The sequence below is a fragment of the Phacochoerus africanus genome, chromosome 2, assembly GCF_016906955.1.
Source record: "Phacochoerus africanus isolate WHEZ1 chromosome 2, ROS_Pafr_v1, whole genome shotgun sequence".
NCBI lineage: Eukaryota > Metazoa > Chordata > Mammalia > Artiodactyla > Suidae > Phacochoerus > Phacochoerus africanus.
The window spans coordinates 214,736,907-214,763,931 of record NC_062545.1 but is presented as its reverse complement, the minus strand read 5'-3'; the positions used below and the strand labels follow the sequence as shown (position 1 = coordinate 214,763,931).

General features: G+C 33.3%; 1 long non-coding RNA gene across 1 annotated transcript in view; it reads right to left on the bottom strand.

The window, feature by feature from the left end:
- Nucleotides 1–20,397: 20,397 nt before the first annotated feature.
- LOC125121272 (uncharacterized) overlaps nucleotides 20,398–27,025 on the bottom strand; it is a 179,209-nt gene continuing 172,581 nt past the window's right edge. The window contains exon 3 of the long non-coding RNA XR_007133421.1: nucleotides 20,398–20,438. This is a non-coding gene — a long non-coding RNA (uncharacterized LOC125121272). The remainder of the gene's footprint in view (nucleotides 20,439–27,025) is intronic.

The following is a 27,025-nucleotide window of genomic DNA, read 5'->3' as shown; positions in this document are numbered from 1 at the left end:
TAGAGATATTTTCTCTACATAGGTTGATTTGTCCATGTTTATATATGGATGGATATGCTTGCACTGGAAACCTAACATTAATTCCAACTAATATGATATCTTTCTGCATATGGACTGTGAATATTCTTTTTTTAATATATTCTTGAAACTTCTAGTCAAAATACACTATAGTTTAGTAGAAAGCAATTATTTTGATCACATCCAACAAGCCTAATTTTTTTGCCAGTAGATTTTATTACATCTTATGTAAAAAGATAGACTAGATCTAGTGTCACTATTATGGATGCCATTTTACTAACTAAAAAAAATGTATCAGTATGAGCTGTATTTATCTGTGTAGCAAATGCACTTTAGTCCATATAGTTTAATGTCTTATTTGATCATTGTTAACAAGGTGATAATGTAGGTAGTATGTTGGTATACTTTATACAACAGGATAAAGTAGAGAATATTACTCCATTTTTTCCTTAAGGAAACTAAAGCTCAAAAAAGGTTAAGTAAGTTGGCTTAACTTAAATAGTTGATCAGTAGCAAAAGGAGGGAAGAAACCCAGAACTCTAAAATTTAAATCTTTTGCCCTTTCACATACAAAGAGCTCATTACAGTTGACTCTTGAATACTATGGGTTTAAACTGTGCTGGTCCATTTAGACCCAGGGTTTTTTTGTTTGTTTTTTTGTGGGGTTTTTTTGTTTTGTTTTGTTTTGTTTTTAGTAGTAAATACTACAGTACTACATAATCCAGGGCTGGTTGAATCCATGGAGGAAGATCCCAAGAAAGGCACTGCATATAGGGAGGAACCACAATAAGTTATACAAAAATAGGACTGAAGGTCCCCATTCCTAAACTTTCATGTTGTTCAAGGGTCAGTTGTATAGTGGAAAGGACAACTAAGAAACCTACTAAAGATTTAGGCTTAGAATATTGTAATTCATTCTTAGTGTAAAAAAAAAAAGACAAAAACTCGACTGATTTTATTACAAGTACTTAATTCCACATTATGTATTAGAAAGCCACTCAGTGAATTTAAAGGATCACTTTTTTATTTGAAACCATCCTAACTTGATTCAAATATTTCATATTGTCAATTTTAATAAGATTTTTGTGCAATTTTGATTGTTAATTAAAGGCTCATGAGATAACTAGAAAATTTTGTTCACCAAAAGGAAATTTTAACTGAATCCCATTTTATTTTTAAATATTTATTTGAGGTTAAACAAGATTACACTATTCAATTGGAGAACATGCAGAAAGTTACCTAAGTTATCATCATGAATTGATACCAATGAGAGGATAGATAGATATAAATGTTAGTTGATGTATATTGATCATATATCACATAGGTCATATTTGTGTTAACACAAGTGCTTTATTGCTATCTACTTTGTAAATTTGAACAACCAAAATGAAAAATAAAGTCTAATAGTAATTTAGATTACCTATTATTTTAAGTGTTGATTCTCAGAGATAGAACACATACTGAGAATAAAGGATTTCTATTGGTTACTCACTTAATTCTAGTGGTTCTCAACAAAGGAAAATTTTAGTAACCATGTGACAATGGCAATGTCTAGAGACATTTTTGATTGTTAGAACTACTGGGTTGCTAATGCATGTAGTGTGTAGAAGTGAGGGATACTGCAAAACGCCCTACAATACACAGAACAATCTTAAATGTCAACAGTGTGAAGGTTGAGAAACCCTGCTCTATTCACATAACTGTTATTGTGGATTACAAGTGAGATGGATTCATATAGCCTAAATAATTAGACAGGTTTTTTTTTCAGAGTCATGGCATGACTTCTAAGCTAAACAGCTATATCCAACTATACGAAGAGTTATTCACTGGGAAAATAAATCCACAACAGTTCCTATGACACAAATACTGTCATTTTGATGCATGAACATACGTAATTTCTCCTTTAAGATTCAATTCAGAATTAATGTTTTTAGATCTTGCACCAGCTTAGAAACACAAAATTCGAACAAGCTTTTCAGTGATTTTAACCTGCCCAAGTTATTTTTGAGTTTCTAGGACATATGAAATCAAATACAAAATGATAATAAAAGAAAATACCCATTGAATATGTTCCCTCCATTACTTCTGATTTCTTTTATTAGTGAACATGAAAGTAGTAGCCATCTGGACTAAAAAAGAAACAATAACATTTCCCATTTTTAAAAGAAAACAGCAATAACCATAAGCCTGAAGAAATAAAATTCATCACATTTTCTCCCCCATTGCTTGAGCCTAGAGACACATAGACAGGCTGACAAGTCTGAGATATGAACATAAACTTTGATTGTGATTAAAAAAAGTTTATTTTACTTTTTACTTCAGTTCATTAATATTTTTAATTTGCACACTGCCAAAAGCCTGATGCTCTCTTTCCGTCAAAAACAAATTAAACCCTCAGGGAAGGAGAAACACTACCCCATGAGAAAGGGTTCTTTCCTCAGCTTGTCAAGAAAGGCATTCCAAACAACTGGCAAGGTTGACAGCAAATCTCTCCTAGATGACACACCTATTCACGACATATTACCATTTTTGAATATACATGTATCTTTCAGATACTATAATAAATTATTAAAACAATTAAACTGAAAAAAGCTTTATTTTTTTAAGTGTATCCTGTTGGTCCCAGAAGAATGCCAATTTATTTGCTCTATTTGAGCACTTGAAACCCCATAGCATATCAGGAAGACAAAAAAAAACTAATTAAAAGTAATCTATAACCTAATTTCACTTTTTAAAAACTTTTTTACGGTGCTGGTTTCAAAAGAAGGTTATGTAATTTCTATAGTAAGAGAAAGAACTGAAAAGATGAAGCATATGACAGATGAGGAATAAATAATAAATAAACAAATAATTTCTAAATTAGTCACTAATCTTATCCAACTAAGCCCATTTAAATCCTTGAAAAAATAACCCTAATGTTTAGCACTTGTTAATCCATGCACAAACTTTTAAATAAAATAACTATAAAAAGGCAAGATAATTTCACTTAATAGATGACCCACTGCACTCTTGTCCACATTTGATCACTTAAAAATATTCATAGCCTTGTACCTTGTTTCTACTAGATAAGCTCAAATATAAAGAGTTTAATACTTTTTTAAGAACAAAGCTCAAAGACATAAACTTTTCTTGTATGTTGTTGAAACAAGACAGAATCAAGACAGGAAATTTGGGATAGGAAAGGAGCTCATGGTTCTCATCACCTAAGAACAATGATATAAGAAGCATCAACAGTGTCACTATTCCTCATAGTTCTCTAGAGCTTCTGCCACACATTATGAAGCACAGCAAGAAATGTGCACCATCCTTCTGTTCTTGCTTGCTTACAGTGAATGGAGTGGAAAAATATCATAAAAAATGAGTAAAAATTTATATTAATAATCAGGTTATACCAAGGGAAAAATAGAGGGATCAAACCATAAATTAATGATAGTTTTAGGCCAAAAGAGATTAAATTGTGACATCTAAGAATAGATGTTCATCATAGAAGAATTAAAATTGAGCTGGCCCATTAAAGAATGGCTCAGTTTTAAAAAAATAAATAACTAAATACAAAGCATCCCAAATAACCCTCTTGTCTAAAGCAGGAAAGATATTATAGTAACTATTCCCTTCATACTCTTTTAATTATTTCCTTTTAATGGCAAACTTTCAAGAAGCACAGAAGAAATTAGTCCCACATTCCACACACTACATAGGATTCTGTTACACAAACTATTGCTTGGATGCTTCATGTAATGAGGAAATTCAGTACTTCCTGCTGCCCTGGGAATTACTATGACTGTTCATGTTGGCCTTACGTCCTTTATTGACTGAACAAGAGACTGCAAATGCTCTAAATGTAAGGATCCACTGAGGACAAGAAGCAGAACTGTGAGAGAAAGAGCAGCACCCAGCAGAAGGAAAGGAGGCCCCTCATGGGCCTGCCAAAGCTGCCAATTTGCCAGCATCTATGTTTTTTAATGATTTTTTTTATTATAGTTGGTTTACAGTGTTCTGTCAATTTTCTACTGTATAGCAAAGTGACTCAGTCACCCATACACATGTACATTCTTTTTCTCACACTATCCTTCATCATGCTCCATCACAAGTGACTAGATAGAGTTCCCAGTCCTTTCATCACAGGAACAGTAAGAAACACAAGAACACAATACTGGGAGAAATAAACTTCAATATGATGCTGGTAGATTTCACAAAAATTATGATCACTTGTTTCAATTTAATAATGTGGGGCTTTGGTAATAATTTTCCTTATTAATATGGAATTAATTCTCCAAAGTTGTGTCTCTACAGTATAAGTGCTGGGGAAGTCTCAAAAGAACTTCTAAGAAGGTAAATAATCCTCCCTACTTCTAACCACCAGAAAGTTGAACATTTACTTATCCAAATTTAATTTTCAAAACAGAATGTCTTGTGCCAAATTAGCATATGTAGGTATATAATGGTTTAATGAGACAAATATATCTTTAAAAATAGGTGGTCCACTTGAGCAAAAATATTATCATACAAAAATTAATATATAAAAATAAGGGACACAGATTTGCCTCACTAGAACTTCCTGTATTTAAAGCTAAGATTAAGTTGCATTTTTGACTCCTACTTAGTATAAATGCTACTCTTACCACAGGGCTTTAGCATTTTTGTCTTATAACCATTTTTTTAGAGGAGGATCAATGAATTAATACTTTTTTTCATAGCAACATTATAAGTTGCTCTGATAAATAACTGCAACACTAAATAATAATCTAAAATCAAACTGAAAGTTGAAAGGACCGACTTGGTTTTGACAATAATCATATAATTCTGGACAAATGTGAGAATTTTAAGAGCTCTAATGATCGCCATGAAACATATTTTGGCATGGAAATTATAATGGCAATAAGAATACCACTTTAGTAGTTTAAATCAGTGAGTGAAATGCCGATTGGTCAGTAAAGGAATTGAGAGAATTAGCTAATTCTCAGCCTACCAAAAATGAAGCTGTATTTCTTTGGCATGTTTTGCAGCAAAATTAAAATTAATCCAAAATAAAAATAAATAAATAAATAAATGCTATAAATACCAAAATAAAAGAAAGTGAGATAGCAGAGAATTTTGAAATGGGAAAATTCTTTCTAAATATGGCATGAATACCAAAAACAATAGAGGAAATGCCTAGTAAATTTAACAACATAAAAATTCTGAGTGGCAAATACATCATGAAAATACTTGGAAAACAAGACAAAAATGCCACATATTCTTAAAAATAGAGATGTTTTAATGTTTAAGTGTTTGTAAAACTCAGTAAGAATTTCATAAATATCCTTATGAAAAATGGGCAAGTGATATAAATATATAAATCAAATATTAATAGACTTAAGGGGATACATAGCAATATGACAATAGAAGGGGTCTCAAATACCCCCACTTTTGTCAATGAATAGATCATCTAGACAGAAAATCAATAAGGAAACATTGCCATTAAATAACATGTCAGACAAGATGAACTTAATAGTTCCTTATGGAATATATAATATTCCACACAAAAGCAACAGAATACACATTCTTCTCAAGTGATATTGACAGTCTCTAGAATAGGTATTTTAGGCTGCAAAAAAAAAAGCCTTAGTAAATTTAAGCAGATTGAACCCCTATCAAGCATCTTCTATGACAAATTAATTAGCAGAAGAAAACTGGAAAAGTCACAAATATATGGAGATTAAATGACATGCCATTGAACAACCAATTGGTCAAAGGGCAAATCAAAAGAGAAAACAAAAAATACTTTGCAACAAATAAAAATGGAAATTCAATGTACTAAAATTTATGGGATGCTGCAAAAGCAGTTTTAAGAACAAATTTCATAGTGTTAAATGCCTACATCAACAAACAAGAAAAACCTCAAATCAACATCCTAACTTTACATCTCAAGGAACTAGAAAAAGAAGAATAAATGAAGCCCAAAGTTAGTAGAAAAATGTAAATGACAGAGATCAGAGCAGAAATAAGTAAAATAAAGACCAAAAAGACAATAGAAAGGGTCAATAAAAGAGCTGATTTTTTTTGCAAAGTACAACAAATAGACAAACCTTTATTTAGACTCATTATGAAAGAAGACTGAAAATCAGAAATGAAAGAGGGCACATTACAACTGCAATACAAAGGATCATAAATGACATATATGAAAAATTATACACTAACAAATTGGACAACCTTGAAGCAGAAATATTCTTAGAAACATACAACCAGCAAAGTCTAAAAGGTATAAAGAAATAGAAAATCTGAACAGACTGATGACTAATAAGGATATTGACTGAAAAACTTCCAGGCGAACAGAAGTCCGGGCCCAGAAGGCTTCACTGGTGAACTCTAACAAATATTTAAAGAAAAAATAATACTCATATTTATTTATGAAATACTTAAAAATTGAAGATGAGGAAACTCTTCCAAAATCATTATATGAAGCTTGTATTACCCTTATACTAAAACCAGACATGGATGCCACAGGAAAAAAAAAATTACAGGCCAATATTCCTGATTAACATAAATGAAAAAAGTCCTCAAAATATTAGCAAGCCACATTCAACAACATATTAAAAGGATCATACACCCTAATCAAGTGAAATTTATCCCAGGGATGCAATATGGTTGAATATAAGCAAATTAATCATTGTTGCATACCATAATAGCAAAATGACGGATAAAAGTTCTATGATCACCTCAATAGATACAGAAAAAGCATCTGACAAAATTCAACATCCATTCTTGATAATAATCTCAACAAAGTGGGGACAGAAGGAACATACCTCAAATTTGTAAAGGCCATATATAAAAAGCATACCTGGCATTGGTAGGAGGGAGGACAGTACCAAAAATAATAAAATAAAGACCATATATGACAAATCCACAGATAATATCATACTCAATGATAAAAATGTCAAAGCATTTCCTCTAAGATAAATGATAGCATAAAGATGCCCATTCTCACCACTTTTATTCAAAATAGTATCAGAAATGGTAGCTAGAGTAATTAGACAAGAAAAATAAAAAGCATTTAAATTAGAAAGCAAGGGGTAAAACTGTCACTATTTACAGATGAAATAATACTACATATAGAAAAACCTAAAGACTTCACAAAAAAACTATTAGAAATTTAATAAATTCAGTGAAGTTGCAAGAAACAAAATCAACATACAAAAATCAATTGCACTTTAATATTTCACTTTAATATACTAATTATAAACTAGCAGAAGGAGATGAAGAAAATAATTCCATTTACAATTTTATTAAAAATAAAAATATGCTTAAATTTAACCAAGGATGTGAAAGACTTAAGCACTAAAATCTATAAAACAATGATAAAAGAAAGTGAAGACAACACACATACATAGAAAGCTATTCTGGGCTCATAAATTTTAAGAATATTGTTAAAATGTCCATACAACCCAAAGCAATATACAGATTCAATGATAGTCCTACCAAAATTCAATGGCATTTTCACAAAAATAGAATAAATTTCTATTTTTGTGGAACCACTAAAGAACCTGTATAGTCAAGGCAATCTTTAGAAAGAACAAAACTGGTTGTGTCAGTTTCCTGGTTTCAAACTATATTACAAAGTTATAGTAATCAGAGCAGTATGGTATTTGCCATAAAAACACAACTTAGATCAATGCTACAGAAAAAGAGCCCAGAATAAATCTATGCATATATGATCAATTAATTTATAAGAAAGGAGCCAACAATATACAATGGAGAAAGGACAGTATCTTTGATAAATGTTGCTGGGAAAACTGGAAAGCCACACACAGAAGAATGAAACTTGACCATTATCTTACAACATACAGAAAAATTAACTCAAAATGAACTAAAGAGTTGAACATAAACCATAAAACTGTTAAAGAGAAAAAGCAAGTAACCTTCATGACATCAATCTCAGTAATGAATCTTTTTTGGATATGACTCCAAAAGCAAATGAAACAAAATAAACAGATGGTACCACATCCATCTAAAAGCATCTGCACAGAAAAAGAAACCATAACAAAATGAAAATGCAACCTATTGAATGGGATACAATATTTTCAAATTGCATATCTGCTAAGGTGTTAATAATCAAAATATATGAGGAAATTATACAACTCAACAGCAAAATAAAAAAAAAATCTAATGGAAAAATGGGCTGAATATATAAACAGACAGTTTGTCAATGAAAACATACAGATGTCCAACAGGTACATGAAAAAGTATTTGACATCACTAATCATGAGGAAAATAGAAAGAAAAACAACAATGAGATATTACCCAATATTTGCCAGAAATGGCTATTATCAAAAATAAGAAGTGTTGATGAAGATGTAGTGAAAAGGGAACCCAGGTTCACTGTAGGGTATAATTAAATTAGTATGTCACTATGGAAACTAATATGAAAATTGGAAAAAGTAAAAAAAGGAATTACCATATGGTCCAGAATTTCCACTTCTGATATATACCTTAAGAAAATAAAACACTAACCCCAAAGACATCATCGTTCCCATGTTCACTGCAGCATTATTTACAATGGCCAAGATATAGAAACAACTTTAAGTATCCATCAATGGATAAATGGATAAAGATGTGGTATGTATCTATGTGTATGTGTAAAATATAAAATTGAAGAAGTAAATAATATATGTACACATATGGGTATATATATACATTTGTGTACATGCATATATATGTGTGTGTATATATATATATGTATATGTATGCATATATGGAATAATATTATTCAGCCACAAAAAAGAATGAAACCTTGCCTTCTGTGACAATATAGATAGTTCACGAGGGTATCATGCTAATTGAAATAAGAAATAGACTGTTTCAGTTCATTTCTAGAATCAAAGAACAAAACCTGTTTCAAATAAAACTAAAAAAGAATACATAATAATTAAATCCATGATTATCCTCAACTTTAACAAGAATTTAGATACAAATACCTAATATGTAGATGAATATTAGAATTCATCACATTATAATAGGAATGTATTCACTTGTAATAATGAGCATGTTCATCTCAGTATGAAAATGACTATATTTTAAGAATCCTATCCCAAACAGATTTTAAGCAGAGAACTGAATAAAACAAAACATTTTAATAATCAAACAAGTGTTCATAAAATTTTTAATGAGTTTATCTTTCGAAGAAGAAAAATACAAAGCTCACTCATTTTATGTACACTAATTTGGTGGCCATTCCAATGAAGATCTTAAAACTTCAGTTTATAAAGTAACAGAAATGGCAGGTAAAGTACCACAAAATATTTTTTCTTTTGTAAAATAAAATCACATTTCAAGCATGAGAATGAAACAAAAAGATTCACAGTAAAGATATGAATTGTGCTGTCAGGATGTTCACATTCAACTTTTCATGAGCTTTGGTGAGAATTTAAGAATATAACTTGCAACGGTTTACCCAGATATAAAGATAGGGTGGGGTTGAGCCTTTTTAATCTAAAATAGACTATCAGGGTTGAATACAATTTTCGTTATATTTTATAGAGAGACTATTTTCATAGATAAGAAAACTGATACTTAGAGACTTTAATTTGTTCCTCAGAAGTCACAGGAGATTATCAGTAATAGAGCTGGCCTACAAGTCAAGCTCAAGGATCCTAATGGTAATCCTGGCACATAGTGTCAATTTCATAGCCTTTTTTTTTAAATCAAAAATAAGTCACCTGGTGTTTTAAGTTTTTATCAAGGATATGAAGACAAAATTTGTAAATCAAGACAAACACAAAAAAAACTAGACAGTTTATTAAGCATATATAGAATGTCTATACATTGTGTTGTACTAAATGACTAACGAAAAAATTAACAGAATCTCCATACTTGACTATTACTCCCATACAAGGTGCTCCTACTGAGAAATCTGGCTTCATTTCTGACATTAAAACAGTGGGGATTCAATGCAATCCCTATCAAATTACCAAGGACATTTTTCACAGAACTCAAACAAAATATTTTAAAGTTTGGAAGCACAAAAGACCCAGAATAGCCAAAGACAACCTGAAAAAGAATGGAGCTGGAGGAATCAGGCTCCTGGACTTCAGACTATACTACAAAGCAACAGTCATCAAAACCGTAGGGTACTGGCACAAAGACAAAAATATAGATCAGTGGAACAGGATAGAAAGCCCAGAATTAAACCTACGCACCTACAGTCAACTCATCTATGACTAAGGAGGCAAGACTATACAATGGAGAAAGGACAGCTTATTCAATAAATGGTGCTGAGAAAACTGGATAGCCACATGGAAAAGAATGAAGTTAGAACACTCCCTAACACCATACACAAAAATAAATTCCAAATGTATTAAAGACCTAGATAGAAGACCAGACACTATAAAACTCTTAGAGGAAAACATAGGCCAAACACTCTCTGACATAAAACGACAGCAACATCTTCTCAGATCCACCTCTTAGAGTAATGACAGTAAAAACAAAAATAAACAAATGGGACCTAATCAAACTTAAAAGTTTATGCACAGCAAAGGAAACCCTAAACAAAACAGAAAGACAACCCACAAAATGGGAGAAAATCTTTGTAAGTGAATTGACTGACAAGGGATGGATTAATCTCCAAAATTTATAAACATGTTCTGCAACTCAATACCAAAAAAATAAATAACCCCATCAAACAATGCACAGAAGATCTAAACAGACAGTTATCCAAAGAAGACAGACAGATGGCCGAGAAACACATGAAAGCATGTTCTACATCACTCAGTATTAGAGAGATGCAAATCAAAACCACTCTGAGGTACCACCTTACACCTGCCAGAATGGCCATCATCCAAAAGTCTACAAACAGTAAGTGCTGGAGAGGTTGTGGAGAAAAAGGAACCCCATTACCCTGTTGGTGGGATTACTACCATTTGATCCAGCAATCCCACTCCTGGGCATCTATCCAGAGAAAACCATGACTCACAAAGACACATGTACTCCGATGTTCATTGCAGCACTATTTACAATAGCCAAGACATGGAAACAACCTAAATGTCCATCAACAGAGGAGTGGATCAAGAAGATCTGGTACATATGCACAATGGAATATGACTCAGCCATCAAAAAGAATGAAATACCCGCATTTTTAGTAGCACGGATGGACCTAGAAATTATCATGCTAAGTGAAGTCAGCCATACAATGAGACACCAACATCAAATGCTTTCACTGACATGTTGAATCTGAAAAAAGGACAGACTGAAATTCTTTGCAGAACAGATGCTGACTCACAGATATCGAAAAACTTATGGTCTCCAGAGGAGACAGTTTGGGGAGTGAGGGCATGTGCTTGGGTTGTGAGATGGAAATCCTGTGAAATTGGATAGTGATGATCATTATACCACTACAGATGTGATAAATTCATTCAGTAATAAAAAAAAAAAAACAGTGGGGCAAAGTGGATGGGAAGTTGCAACAGATGATTATAAAATGTCCTCAAACAAGATATATATGGTTTTACCTAGTAAATTTTAAAATAATAGAGTATATGCTAAAAGTACTGCCACATGGTCAGAAATAAACACTGTAAAATAATGATAACATAAAATAAATCCCCTAAAATAATGTTCCTAAATGTGACAAGAGGAGAAGAGATGATTAAGGATGACACTATTTTTAATGAGGAAAAAAAGTCTTACTTCTTAATAGGAATCAATTAGAACAAATTCATGTCACAATAAAACTTTGTGTATCTTTATCCTATAAGGAACACATGTCCAATCACTACAAATTTGATCTTTCACAACTGGAGCAGCATTTGACCTCAATATTCTAAACTTGGCAAGAAAATATGGAAAGAGTACATTTTGAAAGAAGGCAGCGATACTAGTATGGAAATTTCACTAATGTCTCTTTAAGCCTGACTTTAGGATTCTGGAATGATTATGTTATGCATTTCAATTCTCCCCAGTAGAGTTTTTTAAAGAGTTGATCACTGGGGTGTCATGGCTTCTTGCCAAAACCTCAACTGTTTGCCACTCAGATCTTTTCTGCACTCATATGAAGGGAATATTAATCAAGTTAGCAGCTAGAATTATAGTAAATGATGCATTTACCGTATGTAAATGATGCATTTTTTTGGTCTTTTTTATTAGGGCCACACCTGCAGCATATGGAGGTTACCAGGCTAGGTGTCTAATTGGAGCTGTAGTTGCTGGCCTATGCTACAGCCACAGCAATGCAAGATCTGAGTCATGTCTGTGACCTACACCACAACTCACAGCAATGCTGAATCCTTAACCCACTGAGTGAGGCCAGGGATTGAACCTGCAACCTCATGGTTCCTAGTCGGATTAATTAACCACTGAGCCATGACAGGAACTCCAATAGTGCATCATTTTAATGCACTAGAATGTAAAATGGAAAGTCATCAACAAAAGCACAGAAAACAAAATATAAGATCCTATATAAAAATCTCAGTTGCAATACTAAACAAGGCTTTTGCATGTATAATTTAAAAAGTAATTTTGCTTATTTCTCAGGTGAGGTGAGTGTTGATGAGGGAGGCTTGCCAATACAGTCATCTTCTTAAGTTGTAATGTAGTCCCTTTACCCAGGCTTCTGGATTTCCTTTTCAGGAGAGAGAGTATTTACAATTACTCAGATACACATTGGTAGAAGAAAATACCCACATTTTCTTTTATTCCAAGAAGAAAAACCTATTCGAAAAAATTTTCTGTGGCAAATGCTTTTGTGAAAATTAATGACAGATTGCAGGATTCCAGGAATCTTTTTATATAAAATAATTATTATGTTAAAATGACATAAAACAAAATCATATGTGAACAAACCAAAAGTTTTATTTTAAGTCTTTTCTAGCAGGAGATAATTTTAGACAACTTCAGGAGAATCAGACAAGAACAGGGACAGTACCCAATGAGTCCAGTGTTATAAGTCCTATAGCAACTACATAGCCACCTAAGTATAAAATGTGATTTATATGACTTGTTAAAATTTGAGGTAAGAAAAATAAATCCTATGCTATGGTTTATGAACTACTTGCACATCTACTTAACAGAGCATTGACATGTCATAAATACCAAGAGAACATTATACCAGAATTAATTTTCTATTATGTTCTTTCTCAGAAATCTCCTGGGTTATCTCCATTCTGTCCTACATCAAAAAAGTCCTTACTCCGAGGGATCTGAATGATAATAGCATGTCTTCAATATCTAGGAATCAGTATACATATCCAAGTTAAAAACAGAATCTCAGAAAATAGGATAGAAGCTGGGGTGGGTAATCATTGGCAGGACATATAAAATCCTCTGTATTTAGCCCTATTCGCATAACCCCACTCCCCTAAAGCCCACTCACCTTGCCACTTGCCATTGCTCAGTACCTTTCCCAAGATGCTATGATTTTCTTTAACTATGCTTTAAAAAAAAAAAAAAAAAAAAACTAGAGTTCCCGTCGTGGCGCACTGGTTAACAAACCCGACTAGGAACCATGCGGTTTCAGGTTCGGTCCCTGCGCTTGCTCAGTGGGTTGACGATCCGGCGTTGCCATGAGCTGTGGTGTAGGTTGCAGACGCGGCTCAGATCCAGGGTTGCTGTGGCTCTGGCGTAGGCCAGGGGCTACAGCTCAGATTCGACCCCTAGCCTGGGAACCTCCATATGCCGCGAGAGCCAAGAAAATGGCAAAAAAAAGACAAAAAAATAAAATAAAATAAAAAAATACTAAGCATCTATAGGGCTACTGTAAAATTTTACTTAACAATAAGCATATGAAACAATATAACATAATAATTCAAAGCAATTTTGGTAGTTATGGTAAAAAAAATTAAATGCATGACAAAAATACAATTACATATGCATAATTGTCATACATGCCTGAAAATTAGTGGTCATTTTGAGAATATTACCTTCAAAGTGTTATTACTAGAACTACATTATTAAATAGAAATAAGAATTAAATGAATAAATAAAACATAGGCATTATCGTCATGGTGCAGTGGAAACGAATCCGACTAGGAACCATAAGGTAGTGGGTTCTATCCCTGGCCTTGCTCAGTGGGTTAAGGATCTGGTATTGCTGTAAGCTGTGGTGTAGGTCGCACACATGGCTCAGATCCACGTTGCTGTGGCTCTGGCATAGACCAGTAGCTACATCTCTGATTAGACCCCTAGCCTAGGAACCTCCATATGCCGCAAGTGTGGCCCTAAAAAGACAAATAAATAAATACATAATAAATAAAATGTAAATATTTGAGGACTAATTAGGTTAATTAGAAATAGATATAGGAGTTCCCATTGTGGCTCAGTGGAAAGGAAATCTGACTAGCATCCATGAGAACACAAGTTCAATCCCTGGTCTTGCTCAGTGGGTTAAGGATTTGGCATTGACCTGGACTGTGGTGTGGGTCGTAGATGCAGCTCAGATCCCTCACTGCTGTGGCATAGGCCAGCAACTACAGCTCCAATTAGAACCTTAGCCTGGGAACCTCCATATGCCATAGGTACAGCAAGCCCTAAAAAGATTTAAAAAAAAAAAAAGAGAGAGAGAGAGAGAAATAAATAAAGACAAAACAGCATATTCAGTACCAATGATAAAATAGAATAGAGAAATAACTTTAACAGTGAATCAATATTTGAGAAAGATGATAAAATATATGATTGTTATTATTTTTCGGAAAAAATAAACATATTGTGTAGTATTGCCTTTCTTCAACCTCAATCGTTTTTTGTGTCTCCTGTTCCTTCTTTATTTCTAAAATTGTTAAAAAGTCTTCTACCATATATACCCCACTAATAAAATATAGTCAAATAAGCATCAACTAGAAAATAGAAATGATACATGGAAAGACATTTTCATATGCCTCAACATGTTAATGGGCAACTTTTTAAGGCACTTATCTTTTTTGACACTAGAGTTTTTATTGCTGGAGTGGTTTTCAGTCTGAGACAAAGTGGAAATGATGTCTAAAAGTCTCTCTCATACACAAAGGGAGAGGGATGAGAAGGGGATGGGCATTGGTTGGCAATTTTAGTTTTCCTGGTATCACTTGATACTTACTGGGCAGTAAGTCTGGTGTATAGGTACCCAGAATAGAGGAAGTAACATATAAGAACAAATAGAACAATAAACAGGCAGTTTAAAAAATTAATAAAAACTATTAAGGTAGTATTTCTATTTTGAAGAACACCTGGAAAAGTGCTGCTTGACTTAGGACAGCAGGCAAGAAATCAAGCATGGGATGCCATGCTTAATTAACCACAAAATATTCTTTCAATATATTAGTAGCAAGGTAGATAATGTCAGTTGATTTATTAGAATCCCTATTTAAATTGTTTTCATAAACATACATATTAATACATGTCAGATAAGAGTGGCTTAAATAAAAAAGTAGGTAATTCACCTTTCCACTAAAAGGACACTTCTTCATGTAGTCCAATTACTGACACTAGTAGAATTCAGCTAAGTATTGTTGTTAGCAAATATGTGAGTCCTAGGAGTTCCCATCGTGGCTCATAGGCATGAACCTGACTAGTATCCATGAGGCTGGAGGTTCAATCCCTGACCTCGCTCAGTGGGTTAAAGATCTAGCATTGCCATGAGCTGTGGTGTAGGTCGCAGACATGGCTCTGATCCAGCGCTGTTGTGGCTGTGGGCAGGCCAGCAGCTACAGTTCTGATTTGATCCCGTAGCCTGGGAAACCCCATATGCCGTAGGCGTGGCCTTAAAAAAAAAAAAAGGAAAAGCAAATATGCGAGTCCTAAATCACTCTGAGAAATAAACTACTAATACAACAAAATCTTTGCTCAACACTAAGAAAGTATGTTTAAAAACTAACAGTTTCTCAAAGGTTGAGGTGTATTTAGACAAAGGAATAATACTCAGCCATAAAAAGGAATGAAATTCTGCCATTTGTACTAACATGAATGGATTTAGAGGATATTATGCTAAGTGAAATAAGTCAAAGAAAGACAAATACTGTATGATATCATTTATATGTGGAATCTAAAATATATAATGAATGCATGAATAGAACAAAAAAGAAGCAGACTTGCTGATATAAAGAACAGGCTAGGAGTCCCTATCGTGGCTCAGTGGTAACAAACCTGACTAGTACCCATGAGGATGCGGCTGTGATCCCTGGACCTGCTCACTGGTTTAAGGATCTGGCATTGCTGTGAGCTATGGTATAGGTCATGGATGTGGCTTGGATGCCATATTGCTGTGGCTGTGGCATAGGCCAGCAGCTGCAGCTCTGATTCAACCCCTAGCCTGGGAACTTCTATAAGCTGCAGGTGCAGCCATAAAAAGATTAAAAAAAAAAAAAAAAAAAAACAGGTTAGTGGTCACCAGTGAGGAGAGGGAAAGGGGAGGGACAATATAGGGGTAGAAGATTAAGAGGTACAATTATACATAAACTAAGTTACAAGGATATATGGTACAACATAGGGAATATAGCAGATATTTTATAATAACTTTAAGTGGAGTATAACAAAGTACTTATATCTGCATACATGTTTTCCAAATCAAAACTGTGAGGTAGGCATATGTATGAGGCTTGCTCCCTTTGATTTTTACACCCAGCTTAAGAGCCTTAGAAAGCACATAATATTTTAACACCAAGCATTTAATTCATGAGTGGGGAATACTTTACAACATAAGGATTTTTTTTGGTTTATTTCCAAAAATAATTTTAAACCCTCTCCATTGGAGATAGCACTCAGTTCTTGGAAAAGGCAATACTCAGTTGAATAATTTATACTATTTGAAAGAAATTTCATGACTAATATTAAGCACATGAATTTAATCTGCAGGTTGTCTGTAATAATGTTTAAAAAATCAAGGAGGTCAAATTTACATAAAATTTGTATTAAAAAATTGAAAACGCAAATAAGTAAATGGGACATCCATTAATTACACCATAGTCTAACTACACAAGAATCATGTGGGTTTCTGTTATGTAGAGTCTGTTTTGGTTATTAGTAACATGAATGTGTATGTATATATATGATATAAAATACACAATTTGTGCAAAGACTGACAATTTTTCCCTCCTGAATTTAAAGTAAACTGGCTTTTCATCTTTTCAAATAACTGTAAAGTACAAAAAAATAGATCTTATTTTCATCACTTATTTATCTGTTTTCTTAAAGAACACAAAGCAGGATTGGTACTCTAATATGTGTAGAATTGGATTTTATTAAAAGCTTAATAGGAAAAGCTTATTTTTTCCTTGGGAAAATGGTCTTTATCATCCTAGGAATAGATTTAAATCTCAGAATCTTGATTAAGTGATTGGAGATGAATTAAATTCTTTGAGCATTTGTCTCCTCAGATCTAAAATAGTGACCAAAATGCATGCCTCAGTGTGACTAGAAGTTTGAATTGAGACTGTGAATATTTTAAAAAGCACTTAGCAAACCACCTGATACACAGTGAATTCTTCAACTGAAGTGATTCCCTTCAACTGTACATAATTGTGCATGTGTTATTATTTTGACCTCTTAAAATGTCGAAACTCCAGGTGCAGAAAATAAAATTTATGAACTGGAACAGATTGTGGCAATTGCACACACATATACAAAAATCAGTGAGTCATAAACATTAAAGACATTGTTTTATATAAGTGAAAAAATGCTGCAATAAGACTTTGTGTAAATATTTTCAACTTCAGTGTAGGCAATGTTAGCTGTTTGTATGGAAGTAAATTTGTATTGCTAGCATGTAGTAACTATTACTTTTATAGTATAAAAATTATATGATGAATAGAATATATTTTAATTTAATTTTAGTGCTTTACATATTATTGTTCATTTTACCTTTCAATAAGATTTTGGTTTGAATTTTACATTTATTTTCTTTTTCCTGAATTACACTCTAAAAACATTTTCTAGACTGTATCAGTATTACCTAAAACAAATTCAGAATTATATATTAATCAGTCCTCATGTTCATGTCATTTTTTCCTACTAAAAATCATTATTGGATAGAAGCAAACAAGATAGAAATCAAATGTTAACTTTGAGCTTTATAGTATAGTATATAGATGAGATTATAAATAAATTAGTCACTTGAAATTATTTCTTGGTGAACTACTAAACACAGGGCTACATGTAAGGTATGCTAAGGTAAGTGGCACAAGAGGGCATTGCTAACTCATTTAATAAGGCTGCAAAATTGCTCAGCAGGAAATAAGCACACAATACAAACCCTTAGAACATATAAGCTAAAGTGCTAAACTTTGTGACCTTTATTTTCCTTATGAAAATTAAGAGGTCAGGGAGATGGGGAATCAACCACCATGTTTAAAACAGTGCAGAATTCCATGAGAAAATGAGGGTTGAACTTGGCCTGGAGAGAAGAATAGCAAATCAGTGTACAGGCAGACAAGGAAGATTACCCTGTTCACAGAAGCAAAAATAGTGACATGGGGCTGTGAGAGGAAAGAACTTACTGTTGTAATTGGCTTTGAGTTCCTTGTTATGTACTCAAGGAAGATCACTTTTGAGTGAATGTGGCAGTACTCAATTAACTCTTATTGAACAAGTTAGGGGGAGAATCCTTAGATTAGGGGGAAAAATCCCTATAGGAAATACAGCAGGTTATGTAAGTACAAAAATAAATGTTGTTTTAAATGAATCATCTGTCTATTCATGAAATGGATTAGAAATGGCATAAATTGGATTTCCCTTCGTGGCTCAGCGGTTAACGAACACGATTAGGATCCATGAGGATGTGAGTTCGATCCCTGGCCTCGCTCAGTGGGTTAAGGATCTGGTGTTGCCCTGAGCTATGGTAAAGGTTGAAGACACAGCACAGATCCTGCATTGCTGTGGCTGTGGCATAGGCCGGAGGCTACAGCTCCAATTGGACCCCTAGCCTAGAAACCTCCATATGCTGTGAGCGCAGACCTAAAATAGCCAAAAATAAATAAATAAATAAATAAATAAATAAATAAATAAATAAAAGGCATTAGAGTATGGTGGAAGACCCAGATGATGATTGCGATAAGCAGAATTGCAAAAACACACTGTCAGCTTAAAATGAAATGGGAAGGTAGAATTCAGAGAAAAAGGATAATTAGAGGAGCAAAGTCCAGATCCAACAAATGCAACAAAAAGGTTTAGGATGGGGAAAAAAATCCAGGAAACATTAATATTATGTTTGTCTCCCCATTTTCATGATAATACATCAAATGCTTTGTCGATGCTGAAAGTGTTGAAAGGAGTAGGAGGTTGACCCTCATCCTCATCCTGAGAATGATACTGTTTGGCAGAAGCTGTAGACTGCATATGGCCTGATGCAGCACAGTAAAGTCATGATAAAATGACCAAAAGATACTAGTTTGGAAAGCCAGGGAAGTAATTTGGATCAACAGGCAATTCACAATAATAAAGACATGGGGCATTCTCACCACCCATACACTCTAACTGAGCTACGGTCAGTTACTAGCAAAGAATGGTGTATAAGACCATACCCCGGCAATGTAGATAGGTGGAATTTCATAGTACTCTTAACTGAATATTATAGAAAGGGTTACTAGAAATCAGGAAAGTTGTTGACTTCCAAAATACACAAGAATCCAAGACAGAGTATTATTGAAAAAAATGTAAGATAGAATAGAGATCAACTATGTTTTATAATGTTACATAGATTCAAAACATAATAAAATCCCGATACATGAATTTGAATGTGAGCAATATTTCTATAATATTTGGAGGGAAAAAAAAAGACCAGGTGGAGTGTGAGTTCTGTTTGGAAAACTGAAACTTATAGAAAAGCTTCTACCTCAACTAGTCATCATTTTAATTAAATGGTCCATCTTCCCTAAGCCTATAATGGATGGTCCATACAAAGGCCGTAAGAATTTAACAGTTTTCATACTGAAAAGAAGAGTGCCTTCAGTGTATGTCTACTTGTAATAACATGTAAACTATAATATGAACACTGTAGCAATGAAAACCTTTTGAAAAATGCACTCGTCATATGCTGCTCCTCTGAGGATTTTACTTCACTGTTGCTTTTGATCTCTTTAAAAAGAACATATTTTCAAATGGAAACTTTTTGCATTTTACCTGAATAATCCTCTTTCCTTTTTTCAGACTCTCTCAGTGGTGATTTTTATTTCTTTAAGAAACACATGCTACCCCTCTTTGGAATATTCTCCTGACCCATGAAGTTGAATCTTCAAGTATCTGGACTTAATAGATCATCCAATATGGATTAAGATGTAATTGACCTTCTTCTATTGCCATTAGAAGATTCAATCACAGAAAATGGAAATGAAGGGAGAGCTAAGGAAAAGGGATTGAGCTTGAAATGGGAAGAACGACAACCTCCAAAATTTTGTGGCAAAGGAAATGAAAATATTGACAGTATTACAGGGGAAAAGGAGTCTTACCAGAATCTTGAAGTCACCAGATGATTCAGGAGTCCAAGCCTAATTAGAAAAAAAAAAAATTAGTTTTTTGCTTTAAAATCAATACACAGGAGTTCCCATTGTGGCTCAATGGTAAACGAACGTGACCGTGAGGTTGCGGGTTTGATCCCTGATCTTGCTCAGTGGGTTAAGGATCCGGCATCGCCATGAGCTGCAGTGTAGGTTGCAGACACAGCTCTATCCCACATTGCTGTGGCTCTGGTGTAGGCTGGCGGCTACAGCTCCGATTGGACCCCTAGCCTGAGAACCTCCATATGCCGCGGGACCGACCCAAAAAATGGCAAAAAGACCAAAAAAAATCGATACACAACAAATTTCATAAATTTTATAGTTCTATAACATTATTATATTTATAAATATTATAGACTAATGAAAACACCTTAGGAAATCTTTTATTTTTTCTAGGACAAAATGTGTTTTCTCTTAAACTGAAGTGTTTATTTAATCCCATATGTCCCATTTAAGCTAAGAAAATATTGTCTTGATCTTGAAAATATGTTTCTAACTATTCAGGTGACCATAATAATTACTAAGTTTAATTCTCTAAATTCTCAAAAGAAGGTATATTATCACTAAATGTACTTGAAACTTCCTAATATATATCACATAAATTTATTTTTCTTATGGGTAAGGAAATCAAACTTCATTTTTTAAAATATTTCCCCTATTTTTCTGCTTTTGCTGGCTACCAGACAGTAATTAGTTTTGACTTTGATTCATTTTTGAAAAGTAAATCCATGGAAGATATTATAATGACAAAAATAAAAGAGTTTTGATTTCCAAATTATATTAAAATGCAGCCTCTACTTTTTAAAGGTATTTGAAGTTCAAATGAAAGGCAATATTCCCAAGAGAAGGCCTAGCACCTGCTGTGGGATGCAAAGGTTTTATAAATGTTGTCTTGTGTAAAGGTGATGGCAAACACTGTGAGGCCTTTTGTAAATATGCTTGCCTGCCTCTGTGTTTGAGGAAAACTATTGAACTTCTAACCATTATTACTATAAAGTAAAGGAGATTATTTTTTAAACATATGATGATCGCCTTTCCTTTTGACTTGGGAATTAAGTTTGAAAGTATATATTGTACATGTACTGAAAAAACCTACCTTTCCATAAAAGAAAATGAAGAATACAATAGATGTGAAAAGAAGTTCGCACTATGTATATATGGTTTTCTGTGTCTATAAATAGGTGTCTTCACCTTATTGTTACAACATTTAAATTAGGCTATCTGGCCAGAATTACATACATAATGCTAGACCACTAATTGGTAACAAACTGCCCAGAATGAATCTATTAAAGTTCCTTCTCTAGGGCTTAGAATCACTTAAGATCAGTGGTTCACTCGAAAGGAACAACTAGTGGGTTGAGACTGCTCTTTGAATTCCCTGGCCTGGCTTCAAAAGTGCACAGTGGATGTCCTGACCCCTGGAAGCTTCTGTCCTTGGATTTTTGTTGTTGTTGTTGTTGTTGTTATCTTTATTCTTTTAAAAAGCTTAACAAGGAAAAATTTTTTTTATAATTTATTTTTTTTCCCACTGTACAGCAAGGGGATCAAGTTATCCTTACATGTACACTTTTTTTTCCCCCACCCTTTGTTCTGTTGCAATATGAGTATCTAGACAAAGCTCTCAATGCTACTCAGCAGGATCTCCTTGTAAACCTATTCCAAGTTGTATCTGATAAGCCCAAGCTCCCAATCCCTCCCACTCCCTCCTTCTCCCATCAGGCATCCACAAGTCTCTTCTCCAAGTCCATGATTTTCTTTTCTGAGGAGATGTTCATTTGTGCTGGATATTAGATTCCAGTTATAAGTGATATCATATGGTATTTGTCTTTGTCTTTCTGACTCATTTCACTCAGTAGGAGATTCTCTAGTTCCATCCATGTTGCTGCAAATGGCATTATGTCATTCTTTTTTTATGGCTGAGTAGTATTCCATTGTGTATATATACCACCTCTTCCGAATCCAATCATCTGCTGATGGACATTTGGGTTGCTTCCATGTCCTGGCTATTGTGAATAGTGCTGCAATGAACATGCGGGTGCATGTGTCTCTTTTAAGTAGAGTTTTGTCTGGATAGATGCCCAAGAGTGGGATCGCAGGGTCATATGGAAGTTCTATGTATAGATTTCTAAGGTATCTCCTAACTGTTCTCCATAATGGCTGTACCAGTTTACATTCCCACCAACAGTGCAGGAGGGTTCCCTTCCCCCCCCCCCCAGCACTTGTTATTTGTGGACTTATTAATGATGGCCATTCTGACTGGTGTGAGGTGGTATTTCATGGTTGTTTTGATTTGCATTTCTCTTATAATCAGGGATGCTGAGCATTTTTTCATGTGTTTGCTAGCCATATGTATATCTTGCTTGGAGAAATGTCTATTCAGGTCTTTTGCCCATTTTTCCATTGGTGTCCTTGTATCTTAATTCTGCTCATGAGAGCCATAAAAAGTGTTTGGTTTATTTTCTTTCATTTTCACATTTTAAGTTATCTCTTTAATGTAAGTTATAAACCATGCAAGAAACTTGCAAAATATATATAGTTCAATAAAATACCACAAAATGAAATCTCATGTAATCACCCATCAGATAAAGAACTAGAACACAACTAACACATAGAGGCCCACAGCTTGGTCTGTCACTGTCTGTGTGTATACACACAGACATATATACATATAGACATTGCACATATACACATATACTGTATTCTGTATAACTGTGTATAGTACATGTGTATAACTGTACACATATACTGTATAACTGTACACACATACTGTATAACTGTAGTAAATACGTATTCCAAATAGGAAACACATATCCAAATACATGGATGGCAATGCATTCTGTGTAATGGTAGAAAAATAACAAGACTAAATTTTAAGTGAGTTTTAGAATCCTGTAGACTCTCTTATTGGGAAGCTCTAGTCATCTACTAGAAATTAAGATTTGGGGTTTAGGAGAAAATTATAAACTGGATATGTATATTTGGGATTTATCAGTGTTTTAGTGATAAATGAAACATGGGAGAAAAGAAGAACACAAAAGTAGGGACCAATAATGGATACTTAGGGGAACATAAACATTACTAGAGTAGGCAGCAAAAATGTAAAAAGCAAAGTTGGCTCTTTCTTCTCCCTTTTGGAGCAATGATCATCCTAAAGTTGCTGCTTATTATTTCAGTATATATTTTATAATATTATATAAAATGTATCCATAAATATATTTTATAAATTAGATTATAAATTAGTTCCTTTAGTCAATCATTTATTTACCATAGGTACATTGCTTGTATCCTTTTCATCAGGCATTATTCTAAGCAATTGTTATAAAATAGTAAAAAAAAAAATGTTGGCTGAGAAACTTAAGAGAAGTAGAAGGACTGAGGCGCCAAGGGGTGTCAGCAATATAAAATGTTCTTCAGAGCACTACAAGATGACAACAAAATGTTGGTCCTCATTATCAGGCATTTGATACACAGTAAGAGAATTTTAAGCAGAATGTTGAGATTAAAAACACTTTGAGTGATAAATGGTAACTTTAAGACATATACTTCATTGAATGTATGATTTTTTTTTTGAAGGCAAGAAAAGGACAGCATCAAGGTTGGAGGGTGGTGATGGAGCCAAGGAAAGGTAGCTCTTATTTATGTACAAGCCATGTTAAAAAAAATTGGGGTCATCAGAGCATCCCATGTATATTCTTAATCTGCCTTAAAAATATCTGGCAGAATCTTAGGGATACTATACTTGTTTCTCCTTTCCTTATCAGATAAATATGTAACAGAGTTTTCATGTTTAGACCCCTGGGTTTCCATTTGGATGTATATCTTAAAAGCATCAACTATTTTCACTCCTTTTATTAGCTTATTTTGATGTAGCTATATGCTTCAAGTCATTTTCACTGGTACTTATGGAATTATATTCAATTATATTCACTGAAATTTCAAATCCCCTTTTTATGTTATACATACTCTTTACACTGATATACGAAGACAAAAAAAACCCAATTCTACTACATCTATCTTTCTTTAGTTTCTGTCTGAAAATTACTAAACATAATTGCACTTATATATCCTTCCAATTATTCTATATTGTGTCCATTTGTATATTCTTATTTAAATAATTTATCTTTTTCTTTCAGTTAAGCCCTTTAGACCACTCTGTTCCCATGTACGCTTAATTCTGCATCTTCTCTGCTCAGTATCATGCTCACAGATTCTCAGAAGGTATTACATAAATAAAAAGGAAGAAAAAAAAAGTGAATGCAAAATGAATACAACTGTTTTATATAAATGGAAAGTCACCTGCCAATGCATACTTCAGATCCTTCAGAGGAAGCAGCCATATTATAATAAATCTAAGCATACTAGAGTTTGTGTTTTGTGTTTTGACTACTTCTTTTGAGTTTTATTAGTTTAGATAATTATTATCTGTAAATAGGATATCTTAATAATAGTTCTTAGAGAATTGTTACAAGAATTAAGTTATCTCTATGAAGATGCCTAAGATGGTTCTTGTGCATGAATGAGGGTCCATAAGTTTAGATAAACTTGGATCTGACCTTCCTAAGAGCCCATTTTTTAGGTACTGTAAACAATGATTCATTCTTCAATATCATCTCTGTAGTTAGCTGCTCACAGTCCATTTCATGATCTTTAACAGGAAAAAGAGATTAAAACAACACACATGCTATCCCAAACCCCAAGTCTTGGCACTTTCTATCCAAAATCTACTTTATATAAAATAAAGGTATGTTCTAGAATTTTTATGACTGAATAGATTGGCATGGGAAAAATTAAAACTAGGTTTGATGAGTTCTCTTTAGGTCTCCATTTTTCTTTGAATTTGTATCCAAGAAGACAAAGACAGCCTTATGTATGAAGAGTCACATTAATAACCAACATTCTTCTATTTTAATGTTTATATGTCCTTCATAATTTATCTGATTGGGTAATATCTTGTTGAAGTGTACTATTTAAATTTCTGTATACATTTATTTGACTTAATAGATAACAGAAAATTTTGTAAGCCACAAGAATTCTTCTGCACATATAGTACTGATTTCTACCATTCTCAATTTGAATTTTAACTCAGTTGGGGTGAATTAATTCAACTTTCCAAATTATTGCACTCCTCAAATAATAACATAATGATGAATTATAAGAGATTCATGCCATTATCTACAACTTCTGATGGATGAACATATTTTTACATTTTTTTTTCTTTTTTTTAAGGGAAACTACATCTATTTTTAGAAGGAGAAAGGAGAGCAGGTCTAATGAAAGCAAAAGATTCCAGTAAAAGCAAGTATGTTCTATAGACCTTGGATATAGACATTGAGGGCCAGATATATTTTTATCAACTTTATTAATTATTTAAAAATCCCCCAGACTGAATGCAAGGAATTGATAATGAGTTGACATATTTTCCATATTATTATCCTGGTTTAGTTTAAATGGCTCTAATTTATTAAATATAGGTTATCTATTCCAATACACAAAACCTTTTCTATTACAGCAACTATTTCACTATTGATGTAAATTGATGCTTTCTAAATGTTGCTTTGAATCAAGGTGTTTCTTTCAAAGATAATTTATGAAAAATATACTTATTACTATATAATCCTCTTAGTATTCACAATACACATTACCAAATGAAGAGCTATTACATGGCCCTCAAGAGGGAGTGATTTAATTTGGCCTAAGATAACTTAAATTCCAGCAAACTTATTAAATAATGTTAAGTTTTTTTCTTCCCACATAAATCTTACAACTCTATAAATGAACGTTGGTCACATTGTATGTGAATGCGCCTACCTATAATATTAAATGTAGTCTGATATAGGAATAATTGATTCTACCACATTTCGAAAACATCATCTTTTTCCTCTATGTTACAATTTTATATATTCCTCATGCTTTCGGGAAAAAAATATTAATCATAAACAAATATGAGTGATACTCAATCCCTGCTTTTAAAAGGTTCATGTTAGTTAGTGAAAACTGCAATAAATAAATATTTTATTGTATACAACTGGGAATGGATTTACAAGGAGATCCTGCTAAGTAGCATCAAGAACGATGTCTAAATACTTATATTGCAACAGAACAAAGGGTGGGAAAAAAATGTATACATGTAAGAATAACTTGGTCCCCATGCTGTACAGCAGAAAAAAAAAAACATTAAAAAAATATCTGCCAGGTTTGGTAAATATTATAAGAGTTTATACATAGAATCACAAACTAATTACATAAAAGTGCTTTGAGATGCTAGTTCTATAGATACCAGTTCTCCAAACTGTCAAAATCAACATCCTTTTCAGGGCTGATACAGCTCTTCTTTCCCAAATCCTTTTGCTCAGAGGGATTAATGATAGCAATACGCTCATTGCTCTCCCTGTCCTTAGGCAATCCCAAAAAGTAAGCAACTGAGAGGAAGAAGTGGAAGGGTTTTCCATAGAAAATTGCCCTTGGATATTGTGTACTTTTTGTAAAAATCAGTTTCCATCTCCCACTAGAAGGGCTACTGCATTCATTTTGCCTGTCATACTTACCACTGCATACCTGTGCCTAGAATCTAGAATTTA